General features: G+C 37.6%; 2 protein-coding genes across 6 annotated transcripts in view; both read left to right on the plus strand.

Annotated features, from left to right (window-relative positions):
* actn3b (actinin alpha 3b) overlaps positions 1-26,141 on the plus strand; it is a 297,251-nt gene that overhangs the window by 162,793 nt on the left and 108,317 nt on the right. The gene's annotated exons all lie outside the window — the stretch shown is intronic.
* Positions 1-26,141, plus strand: part of gal3st3 (galactose-3-O-sulfotransferase 3) — a 125,246-nt gene that overhangs the window by 41,877 nt on the left and 57,228 nt on the right. For 2 of the 5 annotated variants that reach the window (XR_012383073.1, XM_073908019.1), the window contains exon 2: positions 17,632-17,755. The exons of the other annotated variants lie outside the window; for them this stretch is intronic. The gene's annotated coding sequence lies outside the window, so the exon portion shown is untranslated. The remainder of the gene's footprint in view (positions 1-17,631; positions 17,756-26,141) is intronic. 5 annotated transcript variants of the gene reach the window in all.

Raw genomic sequence — 26,141 nt, forward strand, 5'->3', positions numbered from 1 at the left:
AGCCTGTCTGACTGTCAGTGAATGGCAAACGAAAGCGTCCCTTACCTCAATACTTTATGCATTATAAGAAAAAGAAACACAATGCAGAGTCGGAAGTGTAGCATGCATTCATGTTTGTTTGCGCAGCGACGCTACTTTGAGTCCGATTTACTATACAATAAACGGCAACTTCATTAAATGAAAGACAGAGTTAAAATGCTGTTCTTTTATCCCAGGTGGATGCTGTGAGGATAAACAGGAGATCAAGAACTTGAGTATAGTGAGGATGAGTGAATGACAGCTTCTAAACTTACCTGAAAGACATCCCCTTTTTGCCCAGCAGACCTACCTTGTGTTTTATTTGCTAATTTAAAGGTTCAGGACACCCTGGAGAACTTTTTTATGTATTAACAGATTTGTGTGTGTTGAGCATCAGTTAAGACAATGTTAGCACCTGTCAGCTTTAATTGTGGGGAAAACTGGATAATTTTGAGCTTTTGTCAGCTAATTTCAGCTTCCGGGTTCAAAATGATTTTTGGGGCGGGATCAAAATCGGCGACGTAGCGCAGAACTGCAAGTGCAATGATGACGCGTCGGTTTCTCATTATTATTCATAGCGGAGTATGAGAAGAGCCGGCTGCTTAATTATTCATGAGACCTGCCAGAGTCAAGCCCGAGCTGTGAGACACAGACCCACGGCACACAGTATTTAGCCGTTCATGAAGGCTCATATGTGTTTGTTTCCATGATCCACGGGGTTTGTTGCATGTTTTCCCCCATGATCTTGTCAGGGCCGATCATACAGCAAAGCTGTGTGTGTGCTGCAAGCATATTTGTCGGGAGAGCAGCACGAAAATTAGAGAATGGCGGACGCTGTCTTTTGTCAGGAGTTCATTCACATTCAGACACATCACTGTGCTGCTGTGTTTGCCTAAATCCTCCAGATTACCAGCAGGGCTAACGGTTAAAATAGACGGGTCAGGAGACCTGCTGCACTGAGTCTGCTGGATACGGGGATTGAGGGACAATCCTGATTTATAGTGTTTACATGAACACACTTATCTTTATAATGATATAAACTGTGGTTGTGTGTATATGAAATTACGAATAACAAGTGTAGCAGGGCATTAAATCACTGTTTAATTCTTTGCATTTAAACTTTGTAAACTATAAACTCTTGCGTCTCCTCACGGTTTGTCTCATTTTGTGAGCTAACTTCGTTCGCTCCCCTTCTCCCCTGCTGGCCACGCCCACTCCTGCCCGATGCTCGCGGAGCTCCACACCCATTAATCATGCATCTTTTGAAATTCTGAAGTAGACTTTAACCGAAAGTGGGGGGTGTCATGGCCCTTTAAGCTATTTTTTTTAAAGATAAATATAATGTGTAAAACTATACATTATTTAAATCACTTCATAAAGCCTATACATATGATAAGCTTTTTATATTCATGGATTATGCACAGATATTGATGTTTCACAATCTTCTACTCTACATTATTTGAATCTACCAAGCTTAGTGTGCAATGTTTACATCGCTCTACTTGCATTCAATCTCAATCACAAATATTAGCAATGCCAACAGATTGTTAAGACTTAATCAATGTCAGTTTTGATGTTATTGATTAATGCACTTGACAGATTTCATTCATTCATTTTCCTTCTGCTGTTTCCCTGGTTTGTCACAGCGGAATGAACCGCCACTTACTTGATAGATTTTAGTATTTTTACCTTTAAGTGGTTTGTGTGTTGTGTTTTAAGTTTGCAAAAATAATTTTTAATAGCATCTTCATTTTCAACTAATAAAAGTCTTGTCCCAATAGGTGGATTTAGAGGGTTTTGCATAAAAAATCAGACGTGGATTTAGCTGGTTGTAACGCAAAATGAAATCAACCTTGTTAAAAACTAAAGAATTGTCTAAAGTGACATTTAAAAAAATAATAAATTTGATTTTATTTACTAAATACATTATCATTACATATAAAATGAAGCTTCCGAACATAATCAGACGAGCCTGATAGAAAATGCTCACAAGAAAAGAGGTCAGATGGATTTAGAGGGTTTTCGCATATGACGTGTTCAATAGATACCTCATTTAATATATTAAAAAAAACATTCAAAAAGCTGGTTTATAGAGAATCAGACGTGTCATCATTCTGATTAAATTAAAACTATGTTTCCAATTGTGCCCACCATAAAAATGATCTGTTGTTTAAATGTGTTTCAGCTATTTTTATCTCTATTACAAAATGTTGGTGTTTTAGCTTCATTTGTAAATATTCTCTTTTAACATCTATCTGACCATGTCTATTTTAGTACTTTTTAAATATGTTTGATACACTGAAAAAAATTATTCAGAGATGATTCCTAGGATTTACTCATTTTTTTATGTTAAGTGGTTGTAAACAATTTATTTGTGTTGAATTTAAACAAACAAATTAAGTTGAACATTATTAAACTTAATTTGTTTGTTTTAATTCAACACAAATAAATTGTTTGCAACAGTTCTGCATGCAACACTTTTTTCAGTGTAGATTGTTTAATTTTTCTATTGTTTTTTCTAGGTTGTTAAGGGACAACAGATGAAAAATAGCCTTCGGGCTAATTCTGGTGCATTGGCACAAATGCTAATTAATGTACACCGTCCCTGCCAAATACACAAATAAATAAATGCTTGAAGAGTTCAGTTTTTTCCCCCCCTGGGAATAATAATTTTAATGTTGACATGGAATTAAAGCAGATTTTGTGAAAACTCAAATAATACAAACATAAAAATAAAATGAAACACCAATAATCTGAAAAATTTGTTGTGTAATAAGAATGAAATATCAGAATGAGAAAGTGCTGAACTCCTGAAGTGTGTTTAATACTTTTATATTAAAGGCTTTATTAATGATGGCAGCTCAAAGACATCTCTCATATGGAGAATGAAGCCTCATGCATTGCTCAGGTGTGAGCTTTCCACAGACTTCAACAGTGTAAAAGTCTTGATGCTTCTGTGGGTCTCGACTATCAAATCTGAGCTTTATTTTGTATCTATACTGGATTCAGATCAGGTGATTGGCTGGGCCATTCTACAGCTTACTCTGAAACCATTAGAGAGTCTCCTTGGCTGTGTTTTGCATCATTGTCTTGCTGAAATGTCCACCCTGGCTTCATCTTCATCCTCCTGCTAATGTAGATGTTGGACTGAAGCAGCTGATATTCATTTACACTGAGGAAAGGCAGAGGGTTGCTGAAGAACTACTGAGAGATTTCAGCTGCTGTCTGTGCTTTCACTGCCTTTCTACACCTCCCTTTCTTCATGTGTTCAATACTTTTCCCTGCGTCATTTCATTTTATTACTTCTAACTTAATTTGTAAACTAGTTGGATTTGTTTTGCTTATTTGGGTTTCTTTGGTTTTCATCAACATCTGGAGAAAATTTCAAGTCAACAGCACCTTTAGTAATATGCTCTCTGAGAAAAATGGTGACGTGTTCAATACTTATTTTACCCGCTGGATATCATTTCAGCATTAATATGGCAACGTGTGCATCTACAAGAGCCATATCTCAAGATCTGCAGTGTTGAGTCTGAATCATGGTTGACCAGGAGCTACAGAACACATGTGATTTACAATCACTGCTTGGTTTAACCATAATACAGTGAAGATTTATCATCATCGTGTGTGTTTAAGGCCTGTGACTCTGAGCATTTCAATAGAGTTTAAAACCTTTGGGTACAAGAAATGATGTTGCTTCATTCATTTATTTTATCAGCAAACTATTCCAGCATACGTTTCACGCAGCGGGCAAACTATGGCCAATTTAGTTTACTCAATTCACCTATTGTGCATTTCTTTAGACTGTGGGGCAAACCGGAGCACCCGGAGGAAACCGGCATGGCCAGTTAGCATGTAGGAGTTTGCATGTTCTCCCCATGTTGGAGTGAGTTTGCTCCAGGTGCTCTGATTTCCCCCACAAGTCCAAAGACATGCGCCAAAGGCGAAGTGAGTAAACAAAATTGGCCGAAGTGTATAAGTGTGCGTGTGAATGTGTGTTTCCCAGTACTGTGTTGCGGCTGGATAGGCATCTGCTGTGTAAAACACATGCTGAAGAAGTTGACGGTTCATTCCGCTGTGGCGACCTCTGATAAATAAAAGACTGAGCCAAAGGAAAACGAGTGAATGAAAACCTTCATTGATTTTAATACTTAACACTGCGACTAATACCTCTTATTTTTTTAATAAACGAGCATGGCGGGTCACTTGAAAACTGTTTCGTAAAACCAAGCAAACAAATGGAGCAGAAATCCTACAAGTGCAGAACATGAGCAAACATCCAGCTTAGAGGAGGAATTAGGCAAGAGACGTCTGTGCGTCTAATCTGCTCTGCTCTGAGGGGCATTTCATTTATTTGGGGCAACGGCCTTTTCCCTGGAGGTCTGGCTTTTCGGGGGGGAGGAACCGGGACGCTACGTGTTTGACCACAAGCTGTGACGATGAATTAAGCTTTTATAGGAAAGACCTCAAACACGCAAAGCCAAGCGGACGCTGAGTGACCAGATGCTCTGAAAACAAGCATTTGAAGCCCATTGTTAGGCTCGTTGTTAGATTTTTGCTAAATAAATGCAACTTTGGTAACACTTTATAATAACTACACACTATAAATCATCTATTGAGCATTAGCAAATAGTGAATTTATTATCTGTTAAGCATTAACTCTACATTAATAAGCGTCAGTAAGCAGTTTATAACTGCAGCTACAAATGCTCTATTCTTGACTTATAAGCACCTATATAATGTGCTTAATAATTGTATTTTCATACTCTGTTAATGATTTATTTTTCATTACTAAATTAAGTATCGAATTATTTACAAAATGTTTATATTTAAGAGTAGTTGAGGGTTTTTAGGATCATTCAGAATGAGTTAGTTGCGAGATCTGCTGTGTGCGAGATTTAGGCCCAATAAGTATTAATTCTGTTTTGTCGGAGTTTAAGAGAAGAAAATTGTTGGTCATCCAGTCTTTAATGTCTTTGATACACTCAGTTAGTTTAGAAAGTTCAGACGTCTCGTCAGGTTTAGTTGAAACATATAATTGAGTATCATCTGCATAGCAGTGAAAGCTGATCCCATGTCTTCTAATAATGTCTCCCAGAGGTAGCATGTAAATTGTAAACAGTAAAGGGCCTAAAACTGATCCTTGAGGCACCCCATACTGGGCAGATTTGTGAAGGCTGTCCATTAAGATTCACAAACTGGTAGCGGTCAGTTAAGTATGACTTAAACCATTGTAGAGCCTGTCCCTGGACACCTGTAGACTTTAAGCGATTTATGAGGATATTGTGGTCAATGGTATCAAATGCCGCACTAAGATCGAGTAAAACTAATAGCGAGACGCACCCTAACCCTAACCCAGCAGCTAAGAGTAAATCATTGGTTATTTTCACTAAGGCGGTTTCTGTACTGTGATGAGCCCTGAAACCTGACTGAAACACTTCAAAAATATTGTTCGTGTGCAGAAAAGAGCATAATTGAGTGGAAACAACTTTTTCTAGTATTTTAGACATAAATGGAAGATTCGAAATAGGCCTATAGTTAGCTAAGTTGTTGGTGTCTAGTTGCGGTTTCTTAATAATAGGCTTAATAACAGCTAGCTTGTAAAAGTTTGGAACATGGCCTATAGATAAAGAAGAGTTGATAATGTTAAGAAGAGGTTCTCCTATAGCAGGTAGCAGCTCTTTCAGTCATTTTGTTGGAATTGAATCCAGCATACACGTAGCTAATATATTAATGGTTACTATATATGTTAATAAATGCTTTATTAACTCAACTTCATGCAGTTTTGTGACCTAATCTAAAGTGAGGACTATTCATGCATTATAAATCCCTTATAAATGACAAATAAAGGCTCAGTTAAATTCTAAACAGGAAAAAAAGACATTATTAATTTCTCTTCATTTAAAGATACACAAATGAAACTGTACTTCAAATGAAAAATTAATCTTTGCAATCTTACCTAAAATAGAATCACTGTAGAGTTTAAACATTGCATCTTATTATAATGTTAAATGATTATATTGTTGTTGTTTTATCCAGTTGGATGTCATATTTTTACACTCCTGTTATTTTGCAATGTTTAAACTTTACAGTAATTTTACTTTTTAGAAAGATTTTACAGATTATCGTTCATTTGATACTGAGCCTTTAATAGTCATTTATAAGGCATTTATAAAGCATGAATAGTCCTCACTTTAGATTAGGTCACAAAACTGCATGAAGTTGAGTTAATAAAGCCTTTACTAACATATTAGTTAACTATTAGTATATGCCTAAATAATAAGATATATAAATGTTGATTTCAATAGTTTATTAATCATTTACTAACTCATTCTGAATGGTCCTAAAAACCCTCAACTACTCTTAAATATAAACATTTTGTAAATAATTCGATACTTAATTTAGTAATGAAAAATAAATCATTAACAGAGTATGAAAATACAATTATTAAGCACATTATATAGGTGCTTATAAGTCAAGAATAGAGCATTTGTAGCTGCAGTTATAAACTGCTTACTAACACTTATTAATGTAGAGTTAATGCTTAACAGATAATAAATTCACTATTTGCTAATGCTTAATAAATGATTTATAGTGTGTAGTTATTATAAAGTGTTACCGCAACTTTTTTTTCCAATGTCAGCGAGTGTAATGCCATAAAATAATCATTTGCATGTAGATATTATTGTAAAATGACGATGTACTGTTATCTTCATGATAGATATTTAAAAACAAGCACAAACTCACCCAGTTTCCTTTATGCATATATTTATAGCGCAAAGCATTTAAAGCAACTCATTCATTCATTTTCCTTCAGCTTAATCTCTATTTCAGAGGTCACCACAGCGGAATGAACCGACAACTATTCCAGCATGTGTTTTACACAGGAGATACCCTTCCAGCTGCAACCCACCCATACACACTCGCATTTCCATACACACTCATACACTACGGCCTATTCTGTTTACCCAGTTCACCTATAGCGCACATGTTGGGACTGTGGGCGGAAAACGGAGCATCTGATGGAAATCTACGCCAACATTTGGAGTAAATATTAGCAGTCATTTAATTTCTTGAAGCTAGAATGGCGGCCTGTCATTTGATACGCAGTGGATGTTTGTGTGGGAAAATGTATGCATGGTTTCTAGGAAACGATAAGAGCTCGTTTGTAACTGTAGATCAATGCATGACTGTTTTGCATGTCTGAAACTGAGATATTCTGATATTTCAGATAATGGAGTTGCACACTTTTTTTTTTTTTTTTAGTTGGTTGGTTGTGTAAACAGTGCTTTCTGTCATGCAGCTAGGGTTGGGTACTAAAGCCTCATACGGTACCTGCTGTATCATACTGTGTGTAATTGGACAACAGTCCGAATGCAGATTTTGGAGTCAGTGAAACAGCCCGAGTTGTGGATTGAATCGGGTGAGTGGGAAGTCATATCTGTTATGTGAAGTAATCAATGGAGATTTAACTAGTGTTGATAATCTAGCTTATTCTGTCGTGGCATGAATGTAATATTTAAGGTCACATGTACTGTGCGCTTCATTTAACGGGTCTGGGTGTTGTAAGTCAGGAGAGGTGTTGGGGTTTTTTTTATAAGTGGGGTCATATTTCTGGAAAAAACACTGATTTTATTTGCTGTTATTAATGCAGATTTACTACTACTACTAATAATAATGCTTTTTATTTAAAGGCGCCTTACATGACACTCAAAAGCCCCTTTCACACAGTGATACCGGTAAATATCTGGAAAATTTCCGGAACGACTTTACCGGTATATTCAAAAAAGCGCTGTTCACACAGGCGAGGACGTTACGGAAATTTTCCGGAAAAGAGCATTCACACATCCATTCCAAAATACCGGTAAATTCTGACATCATTCACCACAAATGAGCTTTAAACGGCTGCGCTTGTATTTGTAAACAATTGACTAAATTACAAACTCTGTGGATGATCAATATTGTGAACAACTTCCGCAGGATCACTTTCGCATGTCGAGATGTTCATAATATGTGCGTGTGCAGGCGCTCACAGGCTGTTTCACAGGCACACGCAAAGCTTGAAGGTAAACAAACAACGGCTTATCATAAGCATCTCATCGATGATTATTTACACAGTTGGCATTAAGAAGAACATATAAACGTGATCTGACTAACTTCTAGCAGCTAAATGTGTCTGGAAAAATATTCAAAGGCTTTTATTCTCACAAACCGCGCGGACGTAAATGCGTCTGACTGTTGTGATTGGCTAAAGCAGACGTCTCACGTCAGCACGTTCTAGACGTGCACACGCTTATTAGGGCAATCATCCTTCTGCATTCACACAGCGCAGCATTCCGGCAAATTGCCGGTAATGTTACAACTTCTCTTTCCGGAAAATAGCCAGAACGAATTTACCGGTATTTTCAAAAAGGACCCGTTCACACATACAAGCTTTCCGGAAAAGGTCTGTATGTGTGAAAGGGGCTACTCAAAGTCACCATACAGGACAGCTAAAACAATCAATTCAAATAAAAACACAATTAATACAATGGGCTGCGTCTGAAACCGCCTACTACTCAGTAGGTACTGCATTTGAATTTAAACGTACTACTCAGCTGTTAGAAAAGTACGTTCTATACAGTATGATTGTGAAAAGTATGAATGGAATTCGGACGCACTACATCTGCCATTTTGTCATGGTCACGTTGCGTCGCTTTACTTCCATTCATGAATTCTTTCGCGGGGCATCATGGGATAGCGCAGCATGCATGGGATGCACACTCCGGAATCTCGCTGGAAGTAGTAAGTCATCCGGGTACTTCTCGCAAACTGATTTTCGAATTCTATGAATTCGGACATACTACTCGGCTCGCATACTGATTTTGGCGTACTAAATAGTATGGAAGTATGCGGTTTCGGACGCAGCCATAGAATACAATACAAACTTTAACAATGCAACCGGGTCAAAGAGAATAGGCTAATATAAACAGATGTGTTTTGACTTTGGATTTGATTTGATTTGAATTGAGAAAGAGAGTCTAAATTATGGAGATCAGGAGGGAGTGAATTCCAAGGAGCAGAGTGACTGAAGGATCTGCTCCCTGTGGTGACGAGGTGGACGGAGGGAACAGTGAGGTGAATGGAAGAGTGTTCACCTGAGTGTTCGAGAAGGTGTGGCGATATGAAGGAGCGCGATTTTCTCTTAACACCAGATGCTGAAAAGCTTGTCCATGCTTTTATTACGTCTCGTCTAGATTTTTGTAACTCTTTATTTGGGGTCTGCCAGCCAATTCACTTAAGATCTTACAATATGTTCAAAACTCGGCCGCACGTGTGTTGACTCGCACATCATCTCGCTCTCACATTACTCCTGTTCTTCAGCAGTTGCCTGAAAATTCACGCATCGGTTTTAAAAAACCTTGATTTTAACTTACAAAGCTGTTCATGGTTCTGCACCTGATTATATATGTGACCTGATATCAACCTCCTCATCCTCTCGCAATCTATGTTCTGCTTTGGGGCTCACCTTGTATCAGCCCCGTTGCAAACTTAGCAGCATGGGCGGCAGGGCTTTCTCTTATCGTGCACCCAAATTGTGGAATGCTCTACCCACAAACATCAGAAACGCCAGTTACCTGGACTGTTTTAAGAAACTTCTTAAAACTCATCTTTTTATTATTGCTTATAACTCATGAGGCCTTCTTTTAATATGTATATTTTTATCATTATTATCATTCTTGCTTTTTTTGTGTATTTCATGTTCTTCTGTGTGTTGATGCTCTTGTTAGCGCTTTGAGTTTGAGAAAAGCGCAATAGAAATAAAATTAATTATTACTATTATTATTATTATTATTATTATTATTATTATTATTATTATTGTGGATGGCTTTAAAAGTGAGAAGGAAGTATTTTATAATTAATTCTGAAAGAAATGGGAAGCCAGTGAAGCTGTTGTGGAACGGGTGTGATGTGACAGACAGAGGGGGTTTTTGTGATAATGCGGGCTGCAGCGTTTTGTACCAGTTGTAATTTATGAATAGTTTTTTAGGGAGGCCAAATAGAAGAGAATTACAGTAATCTAAACTGGATACGACTAAACTATGAACAAGAATGGCAGCTGAATGAGGTGTGAGGGAAGGACGTAAACCATTTATATTTCGAAGGTGGAAATCGGCGGACTGGCTGACATTGTTAACATGTGCAGTGAATGAAAGGGTGCTGTCGAAGATGACCCGCAGACTCTTAACCTGAAGGGAGGGGGTAATGACAGAATCCTATCCAGGGCCGGAGCAAGCTGAACTGCCGCTCTAGGCAGAGGACGATCACGCCGCCGTCAACCCCAATGTGAAAATGAAAGTGACCGGTTATGAAAATGAAGTGAGGTGTTGCGGACCTCTATTCTGCCGCAATATGCGCTGATATAACTGAGGACGTGCGGGTGCTGAGGGAGGGAGGTGTCGCGGACACCGCGCTCTCTATTCTGCCGCCCTATGCGCGGATATAACTGAGAACACGCGGGTGCTGATGGAGCTGTTGCTGACGCCGCCCTCTCTATTCTTGCGTCTATGCGCGAATATATCTGAGAACGTGGGTGATAAGGGAGGTGTCGCAGATGCCGCCCTCTCTATACTGCCGCCCTAGGCGGCCGCCTAGGTCGCCTATATGGACGCGCCGGCCCTGATCCTATCTGGGAATGGAAAAACTATGTGATTTATTTAAAGTGGATCGTGTACCTATAAGTAGAAGTTCAGTTTTATTGTCATTTAATTTCAGGAAGTTTGTGTTGAACCAGGATTTGATGTCTGCAAAGCAGTTAGTAAGGGATGAAGGTGGGAGTTTGTGGTTGGGTTTGGTTGATAGGTAGAGCTGGGTGTCATCTGTGTAGCAATGAAATTGGATTTGGTGTTTGCGGACAGTATAACCAAGTGGAAGAAAATAGATGATAAATAAGCAGCGGACCCAAAACTCAACCCTGAATTTACTGTGTTTACTATTGCATTAGTTATGACTGAGATGCTGAGAACATATGCAATGTTGTTGTGGAGTATTGCAATTATAGTATCCTTGAAAAATATGATTAGTGAAATGCTTGAGAATGTAACGATTATACTAAACCATGAAATGCCTATTTTAGATATGAGGCAGCTTTATTTTTTTCAAAGATTTATTTTTTGGCATTTGACAAAACAGGGTAATAAGAAGTAAAGTGGGAGGATTGGGATGTTGGTGCCAATTAACCAATGCATAAGCCAGTTAGCTCTCATGTCAACGGCAACTTAGGTCTTGTGTATTTGTGTAAATTGGTTCTGTTTTGCATGTTGTCCAATTAAATGTATGTTTTTGAGTGTTGGTATATACTAAACAATACTTAACCCTACCTATGTTTGTGTGTGTGTGGGCCCTATCATACACCTAGTGTAACGTATGCCAGTAAGTGTAGCAGGTAAACCTCACTCCTCTGACCTCTATGGTCTTTAGCCTCCTTGGTAGAGCAATCGACTCTCATGCGGAAGGTCCGTAATTTCACATTTTACGTCATGTTGTTTAATTAGCAAATCCATTTGCGCCACTTTGTGGACTCATGGGTGTGCTTTTCTGAAAATGAGGTGTGTTAAGGCACATTGTTGGTGATTTGCTATTTTGAGGAATTGAAATAGACCACACCATTGATCAAGGTAAGGTTGTTAAAGTTTTGTGGACCCAAACGCTTACACAGTGCTTAATACACACAGAATGTTCAGCAATACACAAATATCTTTACAAATGAAAACAATTAATAGATTAAAATGTTACAAAAATTATTATTTTCTACATAAATATAAAACCCTCTGGCCTCCATACCTACATTTTATTTTTTTTTTTTTTTCTCAGTTTATTCATGACAATTTGCAAAGTGCATTTTATGACATAATTTGCATAATGTTATGATTATTATCAGTATTATTTATTAGATTTATATTTATATTTGTTTTTAACAGAACTAGTTTAGATTTGTCCACCTGTGAGGTTTTGGAGGTTGCTGCATCACCATATGGGACTTTTTTTGACCACACTTAGTTATTCTTGTTAATTTATTAGTTTGCTGGAAATTAGAACTGAATTTAGAAATAATGTTGAAACCAATCTTTGCGTTTGACAAACTAAATTAAATATGTAGGCTGAGGGATGGCTTCAGTGGAGTGAGTCTCCACCGTTTACTTATCCACGAAAGTAAAGAGTAAAAGTGAAGAGGCTGAATGGAGGAGGCTTGTTCTTTATCCTCGCGCTGCAGATGCTCTGTTTAACTGTTTTCTCGCTAGTGAAGTGTTCAGTTTTTCCACTTACAAAGTCTGCCAGGTAAATAGCAAATGCGTCATGGCGCGACACAGCTGACTCCTTAAGGTATAATGGGACAACACTGTTAAATCATGCGCCGCATCGAAAACCATTTTTTTTCATCCTTAAAATAACGAAAGTGCATTTGAACACACCCTTAATGCTTATGCACCATGTGCTTTACCGTACGTTCACAGCGAAAGTGGCAAGAGCGTCCAAGGTCGCTCTGGCCGCCCTGGCGACAACGCTCTCTGCCTTCAGCTCCGGCGGCGAGAGCGTCAAAACTCGCTACATTGATCTCATATTTAAAGGAGCAGTTGCAGCATATCAGTTACATTCCTGCATAAAACATGTTTCTAGCGTGAAAATGTTGCGCACTTCTTATCAAATTCATACAACAATGGAAGATCAAGTTGCGTGTGGTGTGGCTTTGCTCTTTTTATCCAATATATGTGTCCATATGTCTGAAATATCCTGAAGCAGCAGTACTGTTTTGTACTGTCACATCGCGTGAGATTCCCGCTTTTTTAAGATAAATTTATATAACATTAATGAACATCAGTAACTCGCCAGCAACTTATTTAATGTATGTTCCTGTAGGAAAAAATTGTAAATAAATGGAAATCCGGCGACCGCAATAATCAAACCCTTGGGAACAACTGTGGTCGGAACCAAAGTTCACAGGTCTGTGTTCTCTGAACTGCTATCAAGCGATGGACGTCTTCATTCTGATTGCTTGCCGCCGAACCGCGTCATAGCTCATTACCATAAAGTTGACTTCATTTCAACTCTCCTCGACGCTCACGCCGGCAAAGTCGCGCCGCGCTGCTCCTCGCTGCTTATCGCCGCCGGTTCTCATTGAAAATGAATGACTTCCGGCTACTTTGACGCTCTCGCCGCTTTCGGTGTGAACGTATGGTTAGGCCTAAAATAGAGCTCTGTGAACGGTTTTTGTATATAATGACATGGGTATGACCTAGTTGTTCTCTACGGTGGTTCATGAGAACATGTTGTGTACTTGTAATTTAAAATGCTTACTCATACTTAACAGGGTCTTTTGACTTAACTTTTGCCACTGCATGGTTTTCAGTGTTGGATTTAGGGTTAGGGTTGGGGTAAGGCCATAAAATAAGCATTTTTTTTTTTTTAGTTTTTTTTTCTAACATTACTCCTTTGGAGAGTCCTCATAAACCACCCTCAAGTAAAAAAATCATAATCATGTTTGTTGTATATGTATAATTTTGGAAATACGTTTGTTGTTCATATTTGATGGAAAAATGCCTGAATTCTCTGATTGCAACGAATCAATTATATTCAAACGTAAAAGCAGAAAATAAAAACAATTAAGATCAGCAATGGTGTCACACTTCCATAATCTCTTAAAAACAAGTAATAAATAACATTCAAATATTAACAGTTGAATAAATTAGACCACAATTAGTTTGCCCACGTATAGTATGCACCATCCGTCTTTGTTTTTTATTTATTTTTCCAAGTCCTACATGGGCAAGACAGAATGTGCAGCCTAACAATTAGACAACAAAGCCTCTGCGCAATCAGCTCAAATGCTGCTGACATTACTTTTTTATGTCAACATGATGGCTGATATACGTTGTCACCCAACACGATTGAGGTCATGTACAGTAAAAGTTTATGCATTATAAAAAATGATAAGAGCAAGTAAAAAAGCTTGAATTAAAAAAATAAATAAATAAAGCAAATTAAACATGTAACTGTTGACTTTTTTATAATTATGTAAATTGTTATCCCTTAGTATCTCCTTTTTTTTTTTTAAATAAAGTCAACAAAGTTCATACATACACTTGTTTGGTAAACAATGCTAGAGCCGGTCCCTCATATACAGTAATTATTCCCAAACATCAAAATTGCTTCTGTGCTTTTGCTGACCAAAAGCATCTGCGACTGCCTTTTCATAATCTTCATTCATTTTCCTTCGTCTTTACCCTTTATTTATAAGGGGTCACCACAGTGGAATGAACCACCAACTCTTCCAGCATATGATTTATGCAGAGGATGCCCTTCCAGCCACAACTCAGTGCTGGAAAACACCCATACACACTCCTACACTACGGCCACACATCCAGTTCACCTATAGCTCATGTGCTTGGACTGAGGGGGAAACCGGAGCACCTGGACCAAACCCTCGCCAACAGTGGGAGAACATGCCAACTCTACACAGAAACAACAACTGGCTCAGCCAGGACTCGAACCAGTGACCTTTAAGCCGCCAGATACTACACACACCGACGCATTATCACTTTGTCAGCCCCCTCCACAGTCAAAAATTGGCACTGAAATGCTGAATACGTCATTTTTATGTTATCAAGAACCCCCAGATGCCTTCCGAGTCTCCACATTTACTCTGCAGGCTTTGATTGGTCTGAATTGACTGCAGTGATATTTTTGCTGAAGTAAAAGAATCGGTCACTTTACCACAAGGTTTCATTAGTTAATGTTTTTATTAATACCTGTGCAGTATTTAATAATCAGAGCAGCCAGATTATATGAAGTTGACACTTGTAAATTGTAAATTTGGGACTGAAGAAAAGAAAACGCAACACTGCGACATAGAAACCAAATAAATAAACCAACAATTGCTGGACATAAGACTAGCATGAACAAATACTGTGATCGATGGACTGTTCATTGTTCATTCATTCAGTCATTTGTCTTCGGCTTTACACTTGTGCATTTTAGTTTTAAAACGGCATTTTAGATCAAAAACGATCTGCATCCACACTAGTGTTTTACCTAGCGTCTCTGAACATATCTCCGTCCACACTACGCCACCAAAAACGTATATCACGTGACCATTCGCGCACTCTGGGCATGTAAGTTCTAGTATAAACAGAAAGCATGTGTCTCGCTCGGCATTTGGTTATTGTTAGTCAACAAACGCCAGTTGAACATTAAACGCGATGGCAAAGAAAGTAAGAGAGGTATTTTTGTGGACAGACGACGAGGTCGAGTTGTTACTAAACGTAACAAATGAATAACGGCACAATGGCGCCTAAAACAGACAATAGTGCAAACAACTCTCCCATTTCTGTGCCCGTGTTGTTGTTTACAGTAGTGTCTTCCAGGAGCGTTGAAGCCATGTGTTATAGTCATGTGAAAGAGACTTCATGAATAAGGGAAGGAAAGTGACGAAGGCAATGACACAAGCTCCAATCAGGTAGCAAATCTCAGCAGACCCGTCGAGTCAGATGTCTCTGTTTTTCGTCATCCTAACTGAGACGCTCCGTTTTGGGCGCTCGAGAACTCCGACGTAGTGTGGACGGATGGCGTAACCGTAGCAAAACTTATGCGTTTTAAAATTGAAAACGCATTAGTGTAAACGGGGCCTTAGTCCCTTTATACATCAGAATTTGCCACAGTGGAATGAACCGCCAACTTATCCAGCATATGTTTTACACAGCCGATGCCCTTCCAGCTGCAACCCAGTACTGGGAAACACTCATACAATTATTCAATTCCCCTATAGCGCATGTGTTTGGACTGTCGGGGAAACCGGAGCACCCGGTGGAAACCCACTGCAACACGGGGAGAAAGTGCAAACTCAACACAGAAATGCCAACTGGCCCAGTCTGCACTCAAACAAGCAACCTTCTTGCTGTGGGGCCACAGTGCTAACCACTGTAACATAACAAACAAGCATGTTTTTACGTAAACATCCAACTGAAGTTTGGGCAGTCTCCTTTTATTTGAGTTTGTATAGTTTCTTGTATTTGAGTGGTTCAAGACTTGCCTACTTTTGCCACCTGAATAAACAAAAAAGGGCTTGACTCAACAAAGTTAAGCTCTCTGTAAGCCTAACTCCGTAGGAAATGAATGGTTTGTTTCAGAGAGCTCTATAATGAAATCAATCAAGATTTCACAGTTTCAATCATCGAAATGTGAACTTGTTGTGCAACGTGACCTCAATCATTTATGACGACGATGATGATGATGATGATGATTATATTTCCCTCATCATGTTCACAGAAATACGAGTGTCAGGGATATTTTAGCTGGTTGTGCTGGTTTGTCATCTCTTTTGTTTATAAACAATGGTTATGACCATGGCAGGGCTGCATGATTTTGGGAAAATCTGACATTGCACTGTTTTATTTTTCTGTTATTTTATATTTTGTGATATGAATACAATTTCAGCAAATGACTTGAATAGCTCTGTTTGGAGTGAAATCTTCATTTTTTTTTATCTAACACAATGCAAGGATGATTAAGGTGGAGCAAAGATAAAAGCGAAATTAAGCAGTGCTTTATGGTCTATAGTAGTCAGATATTCAGGGACAGTAACTGAATAATCACTTGTAATGTAAAATAACACTGCACAGTCTTCATTGCTGATCAGTTTATAATCCCAGTGTAACACTGGAAAATCAAAAGTTCAACATTATCTTCTGTTGGATTCCAGCTCATATGGGACTAGGTGGAAATGAACTGGCAGGTGAAGCTGCAAAACTCCTTGAATGTGACTGAATGTTTAATTCCTTGACTTGAAACCCATCATCAATATGTACATGAATGAAACATGGCAAAGAGAATGGGACTACTGCATTAACAACAAATTACGTGAAATTAACCCGAAAATAAATGAAAGACATTTAGCAAATTATAATTTTGACGGTCTATACCAGATGTCGAATTGGACATTCTAGGTTGACACATTCATATTTATTAAATAACGAAGAATCACCTAAACGTAATTACTGCCAGACTGCTCTGACCATCAAACAGATTTTGTTGGAATGCAGAAGTTTAAATTCCACTAGACAACATTTGTTGTTGTGAGTACTTTGATGGACATTTTTAAAAACGTACCACCTGGAAGAGTTTTACATTTTTTTATCAAAAATAGAGCTGAAAAATCATATTTAACTTTAAATAAATTTTTGCGTGAATTCTATCTATTTCTATTTGATACACTTTTTCTAAATAACTTTTTTAGTATAATACGAATTTGTTTTTTAATCATGTCATATTTTAATGTATATCCATATGGCCACGAAATAGCCATAAATTGCTGATGTGGCAATAAATATGTAATAAATAAATAAATATAATCCCACTGTAATATTGCAGAATATACCAACCCAGGCTCATTATGGATGTGTACCCCTGTATATATTTCTGGAGAGCAGGAAAACCCCAAGAGGTTTTTTTTTTTCTCCCCGCCCACCCCCTTCCCTAATTCCAACCAATAGTGTTTTCAAAATCAATACAGAAAAATAAAAGCCCTCGTGGCCAAATTCTCACCCTGTTATTAACTTTTTTGGGGGGCTTTTGTTTTAGTTTTACCTACTTTCTGGAACTGTTCTTCGCCGGACTCGAACACCGTTGTCACGGTCAACTCCGCTCCACCTCCCAAGTCCACTGACGTATGCGGCGAGCCACTTGACAAACTGGCGGTGACCTGGTAAGCTCGAAAAGGAACTGTGCCACACCACCCTGTAGCGTTCGTTTTAAAGACAAAATGCAGCTATACATGCCTCTGGCTACATAATTTGCGATCTCCAGAAATGTATATGGGGCTACGTATGTTGGATTAGGCAATATGAATTTTGCGAATGCACACATCGTGCCATCAATGCTGAAATTTTATATAGCGCTGCCATCAGGCAAAGTAATAAATAAAAGTAATGGAAAAAATATTTCCTTTCAGATTGCAAATGTCAGTGTTTACTTTCAAGGGTAACACTTCAGAATAACTATCCGTCATAACTAGTCAATAGTCCATTAATAAACTGTAAGTTAATGATTTATAATTGACTTGTTAAATAAAAGTTAATAGTTTGTTCATTATTTAAAACTGTGCCTTATAGATAGCCAATAAATAACTTACAAGCTGTTAGTCACCAAGTTATAAATGACTTGTTAACTGTATTTTAATGATTTATAACTACCTAATAAATTAGTAATAGATCATGAACAAGCTGTAAGTAAATTACTTACTAAAGACTTAAGTACCAGTTAATAATTTATATACGTTATTGGGATGTTATAAAGTTGCAGCCATTCTTCATTTAACAGTAAATAAGGAATAGTTGCAACTTTAGAATAACGTCCCAATAACATATACAGTATAAGCTAATAACTAACACTTAATTAATATATTAACTCAAACTTTACAGATCAGTTGCTCATAGTTTCTTTAGCATCTAATAACACCAGTGAATGATTATTATAATAATAATAATGCGGCGCAGTAGGCAGTGCTATCGCCTCACAGTAAGAAGGTCGCTGGTTCGAGCCTTAACTGGGACAGTTGGCATTTCTGTGTGGAGTTTGCATGTTCTCCCTGCTTTCACGTGGGTTTTTTCTGGGTGCTCCGGTTTTCCCCACAGTCCAAACACATGCGGTACAGGTGAATTGGGTAAGCTAAATTATTCGTAGTGTATGAGTTTGAATGAGTGTGTATGGATGTTTCCCAGCGCATCCACTGCGTAAAAATATGCTGGATAAGTTGGCAGTTCATTCTGCTGTGGCGACCCCGGATTAATAAGCCAAAAGGAAAATGAATGGATTAATATTAATATTATTATTAATAATAATAATAATAATAATAATAATAATAATAATAAATATAGCTGCAAGCAGCCATTTAGGGGCCAAGCAGTCCAGAGGCCAAACGCAACAAGGTTGAGCAGCATCAAACCAAGTAATCAATGAGATTTTGAACATATTTGAAGTATGTTTCACTTAAATAACAAAAATTCATGAAAACAATTAACGTATGAGGGGTGGTGGCTTGGTGGTTTGCACTAGTGGCCTCAAAGCAGGAAGGTTGCTAGTTCAAGTCCTGGCTGGGCAAGTTGGCATTTCTGTGTGGAGTTTGCATGTTCTCCCCGTGTTGGTGTGAGTTTCTCCCGCGTGCTCCAGTTTCCCCCACAGTCCAAACACATGCGCTATAGAGGAATTGAGTAAACTAAATTGGCTGTAGTGTGTGAATGTGCGAGTGTATGGGTGTTTCCCAGTACCGTGTTGCGGCTGGAAGGGCATACAGAGTTGGGATCCAGATTCCAGATATATTACACTGTACTGTGTACAATATATTCTTGAGGGTAGTTTAAAAACTTTACTTTTGTATTTTATTTTCGTATTTATATCTAGTTATTGTGTGCCTTGCGTCTAAGAGCTGCTGAACAGAATTCAGCATATGTTCAGCTACATTATGACAAAGATTCCTGATCGTAAGTTTATATATGAGCATTATAGTGTGAACTATTTACTTTTAGTGTAGATTATCTCTAAGATGAATGGTGAATTACTTTGTTCTGTCACAGTTTTTGGCTGCTTTCCAGTGTGATAGTGTCAATAAAGATTGGTGTCAGTTTCTGAAGGTTTCAGTGCAGAAGGAAGATTGCGTTGGGGGTGAAATATGAGCACCGTTTTACTCATCCAGACGTGCAAATATTTCCAGACATTTCGTTATGTATCTATAGGCATGTGACGAATAATAATTTGTTTTGTCTCAGTAATTATTATTATTATTGCAGATGGCACATTGGCTCAGTGGCTCAGCATGTTCTCCCTGTGTTGGCGTGGGTTTCCTCCGGGTGCTCCGGTTTCCTCCACAGTCCAAATACATGCGCTATAGGGGAATTTACTAAATTGTCCGTAGTGTTTAAGTGTGTGTTTGTTTGTTTGTTTGTGTGTGTGTGTGTGTGTGTGTGTGTGTGTGTGTGTGTGTGTGTGTGTGTGTGTGTGTGTGTGTGTGTGTGTGTGTGTGTGTGTGAGAATGTGAGAATGTGAGAATGAGAGTGTATGTGAATTTTCCAGTTCTGGGTTGCAGCTGGAAGGGCTTCTGCTTTTTAAAGCATGTGCTGGCGGTTCATTCTAATGTGTTGACCCCTGATAAATAAGGGACCAAGTCAAAGGAAATGAATGAATGAATGAACAGTAATTATTTTGATTAGGTGATATTATTGTCATTTTTCAGCAAGGTATGTGTTGTCATTGATTATATAATGATTATACAACAGTAGATTATACAAATGTTCTTCCTCAAGGCAATTCTGTAGTTTGCTGTTATGGAAGTAAATGCACAAATATGAACTTTCCTGATGCTCATTTTCAAGCTTCATTTCCCAAATTGATTTTGGGGGGGATTTAGAGAGTAATGCAGAATCAGATGTGCTTCCGCTTCAGGAAAGAGATGGATATAGTGAGAGAGGGAGAAAAAAAAGAGAGACTTTACATGTTTTACTGAAGCCTGAGCACAATGAAATACACACTCTTTCTCTTTCTCTGTATGTATGTATATAAAAAAAAATTATATATATATATATATATATATATATATATATATATATATATATATATATATATATATATATATATATATATATATGTGTGTGTGTGTGTGTGTGTGTGTGTGTGTGTGTGTGTGTGTGTGTGTGTGTATAATTCTTTCCTTTCTAACATTTGTTGTTTGTTTGTTTAAATAGTAGCTTCTGTTTTGTGGTATTATGAATGTTTCACCAACAGAACAAGGCTGTGTTTTTTAAAGGCATTGAAAACTTGAAGGCATAAAATGTAAGATTCTTTCTTTAAAATATATTTTAAAAAATAAATAACACACTACACTGTAAAAAGAGATACGTTTGCTTTACTTAGAGGTGAGACACCTATTGCTTTTAAACCGATTAGTTGACTTTACTTAAAGTGAGTAAACTTGTTGCTTTTAAACCGATTAGTTGACTTTACTTAAAGTGAGTAAACTTGTTGGTTTTAAAGTGATTAGTTGACTTAATAAAAGTGAGTAAATGTGTTGGTTTTAAAGCGATTAGTTGACTTTACTTAATAAAAGTGAGTAAACTTGTTTCTTTTAAAGTGATTAGTTGACTTTACTTAATAAAAGTGAGTAAACTTGTTGCTTTTAAAGTGATTAGTTGACTTTACTTAATAAAAGTGAGTAAACTTGTTTCTTTTAAAGTGATTAGTTGACTACACAATGAAAGTGAGTAAACTTGTTGGGTTTGAAGCAATTAGTTGACTTGATAAAAGTGAGTAAACTCGTTGGTTTTAAAGTCGACTAATCGCTTTTAAAGCAAGGCGTTTACTTTTGTTTAATACGTAAATTCAAGTAATCGCTTTAAACCCGAGTTTACTCACTTTTATTGAATAAACCCATTTCCTTAAACAAAATACAATGGATTTACTTTCTTTTAAAAGTTAGAGGACACCTATTTAATCTCTTTTTGCAAGATGTTAGAAGACTTTTGTGTCTCCAGAATGTGTCTGTAAAGTTTCAGCTCTAAATACCCATCAGATCATTTATTATAGCCTCCAGAATCTGCTCATTTCTGTGTCTGACTAGTGTAGCTGTTTAGCCTGTGGCTATAAACAAATGAGCTTCTTCTCCCTGCCCACTGTTCCCACGTGCATGTCTGCCTCTCTTGTGTTACATCAGATAAACAGCAGTCAGTGACCGAGACTGACTCTGAAGCTGAAATACAGCTCATTGGTCAAAAATACCAAGTAGGTTGATGTATTTGTGGTGGAGTTTTTTCAAGCTTTTCTGAAACGAGTCTCACACAAATGTCATTTGCAGTACATACACACACACACATACACATGCGCATTTACTGACACCATGCAGCCGTGGGAACTGATATTTTAATTCAAAAATTGTAGAATCATGGCACCTGTCAATCAATTTTGTGGGCGTCCCCTTACTCTACTTCATACTAGCATTATAGTAGATGTTGAATACGGAGTCCCGTAGAATGAGACTACAACTTTTTCTTTTTCTTTTTATTTTTTTATTGACTTCAATAACAAACATGCAAAATCCAATTTTACTCAACAAACAATGATAATAACAGATCAGAATACATAATATAAACATATAAAAAAAATAAAATAAAGAGAGAAAAATAATGATTTAAACAGATACATGCATAACACAAACACAGCAAGAGGAAAGAAGGACGTACTGTATGTATCCGTGATATTTCCAAAATATTTAGAATGAGACCACAACTCCCATGATTCCACATTCAGTCGCTGCATCATCAAACTACCCATTTGTTTGTTGTGAATACACGCCATCTAGTGGCAAAAATTACATGATGTGGATTTAATTTGTTTGTACAGCCAGTAGCTGTTTCCATCCACCTATTTTATGCACTTTTTGGATATGCACAAAAAAAAATGGTTGATGGAAACGGCAAGATGTGCATCTATTTAGAAAATGGGCATAAAAAAAAACATAACTGAGTAGGAAAAACTTTTCGATAAGAAAAGATGTCCATAAACTATGATGGAAACATTTTACCAAACAAATTCCAGTATGTGCATTAAAAAAAGGTCATGTTATTTTGTTAGAAGAGATCATGTGATGATAAAAATGTGTGTGAATGGGCAAACCAGCAGGCTGAGCACACTGTAAAACATCTGAAACGTTGTTTTGGTCATTCTAAAACGCCATAACCATTTACGTCCAGAATCAAGAGCATCTGTGCTCCGCATCTCATGCCTTCAAACGCCACCGTGTTCATCACGTGTCATCATTGTCTTATGAGGCGCAAGTTACTTATTAAATGAAGAAAAGATTGACGCAGCTTCTCCTACCGCAGCAAACTCCGTTTTTATGGTTGATATTTGGCGCCAGTTAATCGGGAAGTGACGATTTTGTTCTCGTTGAATGAAAACCCTGCATGATTTGCTCGTCTTTTATGCGATATTCCAGTTTTGCACATGAATTTAATTCGCATCTTTGGTTGGAAACATAGCTGTTGTCACTAATAAAGCTTTGTTGAATGATGAATTTCAGTCTTATGATGCTTTTAAGAAGCACAGACCTCGTCACACCTTTGATAAACCTCGCTGGTTATCAAAATAAATCTAAATGCAAACAAGCCGAGGATTATTAATGTGTTACTGGATAACCGGTCTAAAACTGGCTTTAGTGTTCATCTACGCTCTATTGACAGAGTTTAACAGCATGGTTAAATGGTTTCATGAATGCCTTCGGGGGTTAATTAATATACTTTTAGATTCTATTTATGTAAGGAATAATTGATGACTGGTTATTGAATTATTAGACAAATAATGCAAACACAAGGTGATGATGTGGTCAGGATGTAAAGGGTGTGCGTTATTTGTCTAATAATTCAGTGAAACAGAGTCAATTATTCTACTTATACTAAAGCCGCTGTTCAGATGTGGTGTTTCAGACATTTGTCAGGTGTTGTCCTCAAACCTTAAATGTTTTGTAGAGAAATATACAACACCAACCTTGAAAATCTATCACTTTAAACTATTAGAAATGTCCATAAGTTGCTTTTTTTTTTTAACTTTTCAAGGTTATAAGGTGTTGGGAGAAAGATCAAGGTGCAGTTCAAAAGCATTAATAAATGGGAAAAATAAAACCATGAATCACAAAATACAGAAAGCTGCTCATTTGCAGATATTATTTTTCACAGTGTAGGGAGAAGCATAATTATTTCAGACAGACTGGGAGAATTTTAGTAATGTCAAGATACACTGGCCACTTTATTAGGTACAGCACTAGTACCGGGTTGGGAATGTTTGCATTCAGAACTCCCTTAATGCTTTGTGGCATAGATTCAACAAGAAATATTCCTAAGATTTTGCTCCATATTGGCATGATAGCATCAGGCAGTTGCCGCAGATTTGTTAGCTGCACATCCATGATGTAAATCTCCCGTTCCAGCACATCCCAAAGATGCTCTATTGCAGTGGTCACCAAACTTGTTCCTGGAGGGCCGGTGTCCTGCAGATTTTAGCTCCAACCCTAATCAAACACACCTGAACAAGCTAATCAATGTCTTACTAGGTATACTTGAATCATCCAGGCAGATGTGTTGAGGCAAGTTGGAGCTAAACCCCGCAGGGACACCGGCCCTCCAGGACCGAGATTGGCGACCCCTGCTTTATTGGATTGAGCTCTGGTGACTGTGGAGGCCATTTGAGTATATTGAACTCATTGTCGTGTTCAAGAAACCAGTCTGGGATGATTCGCGCCTTATGACATGGTGCGTAAACCTTCTGGAAGTAGCCATCAGAAGATGGTACACTGTTCATAAAGGCATGGACATGGTCAGCAACAATACTCTGGTAGGCTGTGGTGTTGACACGATGCTCAATTGGTACTAATGAACCCAAAGTGTGCCAAGAAAATATCCCCCACACCATTACACTACCACCAGCAGCCTGAACCGTTGATACAAAGCAGGATGGATCCATGCTTTCATGTTGTTGAGGTCAAATTCTGACCCGACCATCTGATTGTGGCAGCAGAAATGGAGACTCATCAGAGCAGGCAACATTTCTCCAATCTTCTCTTGTCCAGTTTTAGTGAGCCTGTATGAATTGTAGCCTCAGTCTGGCCATTCTCCTCTGACCTCTGGCATCAACAAACCATTTGCGCCCACAGAACTGCTGCTAGCTGGATATTTTCTCTTTTTCTGACCATCCATAGTAAAGCCTAGAGATGGTTGTGCGTGAAAATGCAAGTAGATCAGCAGTTTCTGAAATACTCAGACCTGCCTGTCTGGCACAGACAACCATGCCACGATCAAAGTCACTTAATATATTTCTTTAATTAGCTTTAATTTAATTTTAAAGTCAAACTATCACTTATTGTGCACAAAAGTTTTATATTCCCTTAAAAACTTAATAACCTTTAACACATTCAAATAAAAATCTTAACTTCGTTTACATAAAAATCTGTCAAGCTATTAAAGTTGCAGTGAACTGTGGTTCCTGGTTAATTATAATCCAAATTTGACATTGCATGTCCTGTAATGTGACTATTGTGAATTTGCATATTGCAGTATCAATGCTAAAACTATACATTGTGCAGCCCTACTCTACAAAATGCTTCTCGATTTTAAGAATTTTGAGATGTTTGGGCTAGAACTCCAAGTAAAACAAAAGCATTTTTAAGCAGTCAAAGTAGTGTGTTTTATACATTTTATTATTGCACTTGGCTGGAAGATCTGCAAACGATGGCACTATTGTATACTCGAGTTTAAAGCGTTTACATTGGGGTGGTTTGGGTGGGCCTGCAGTTGCAGTTATCCAGCAGACTGTTTGTTCTGACTGCAATTTGCAGCATGTGGAGAATGTAAGCATCGTTTATTCTGCTAAACATGATCAACGGTTGGTTATTGTGCTGAATGTTTGCTTTTGAGCACAGCGTGGCATATTCAAACACATGGCAAGTGAAACATTTAATAGTAGCTTCAGCAATCAGAGTTGGATGTTGATGTGTTTAGCTGCTACACTGTAAAAATAGTCAGAACAACAAATATTTTTATGTCGCTTTAACTTATTTTAAGCAATATACCGTTTCTCTGTGGCAGTGTAATGTGCTCTTTCTTTATCGAGGATCACAGCAATGGCATTTAGTTTCTAGAGATAACTAGATGGTTTCATGTTTTTTAGGTAGAAATCAGTAGTGTAGCAGAGAGATGTGTGGAATTCAATTGAAACTAAAAAATAGGCTGTGCAAAAGTTTGGGCACCCTCTCTTTTGTGTGGATTTCAAAACCTGTAGTCACTTAATGCTGATTGATTACAACAGCGACAATTCAGGGGCTATGAGACGCATTGACGGGCTGTTATTTCAGCAAAAGGTGGCTCTACAAATTATTATTAGTTATTACATTTAGTTATTAGTTTTATTCTGCTGGAGTTCTCACATTTTTTAAATGCCAAAATAATTTTTTTTTAAAGAATTTGTTATTAATTTCTAGACGGTTAAAATTTCCTACATTTCCTTGATATTTTCTTAGCTTTGCTTTTAAACTGTATAACTTTGGTCAAATGTTT

This window comes from Danio rerio, chromosome 7 (assembly GCF_049306965.1).
Source record: "Danio rerio strain Tuebingen ecotype United States chromosome 7, GRCz12tu, whole genome shotgun sequence".
Lineage (NCBI taxonomy): Eukaryota > Metazoa > Chordata > Actinopteri > Cypriniformes > Danionidae > Danio > Danio rerio.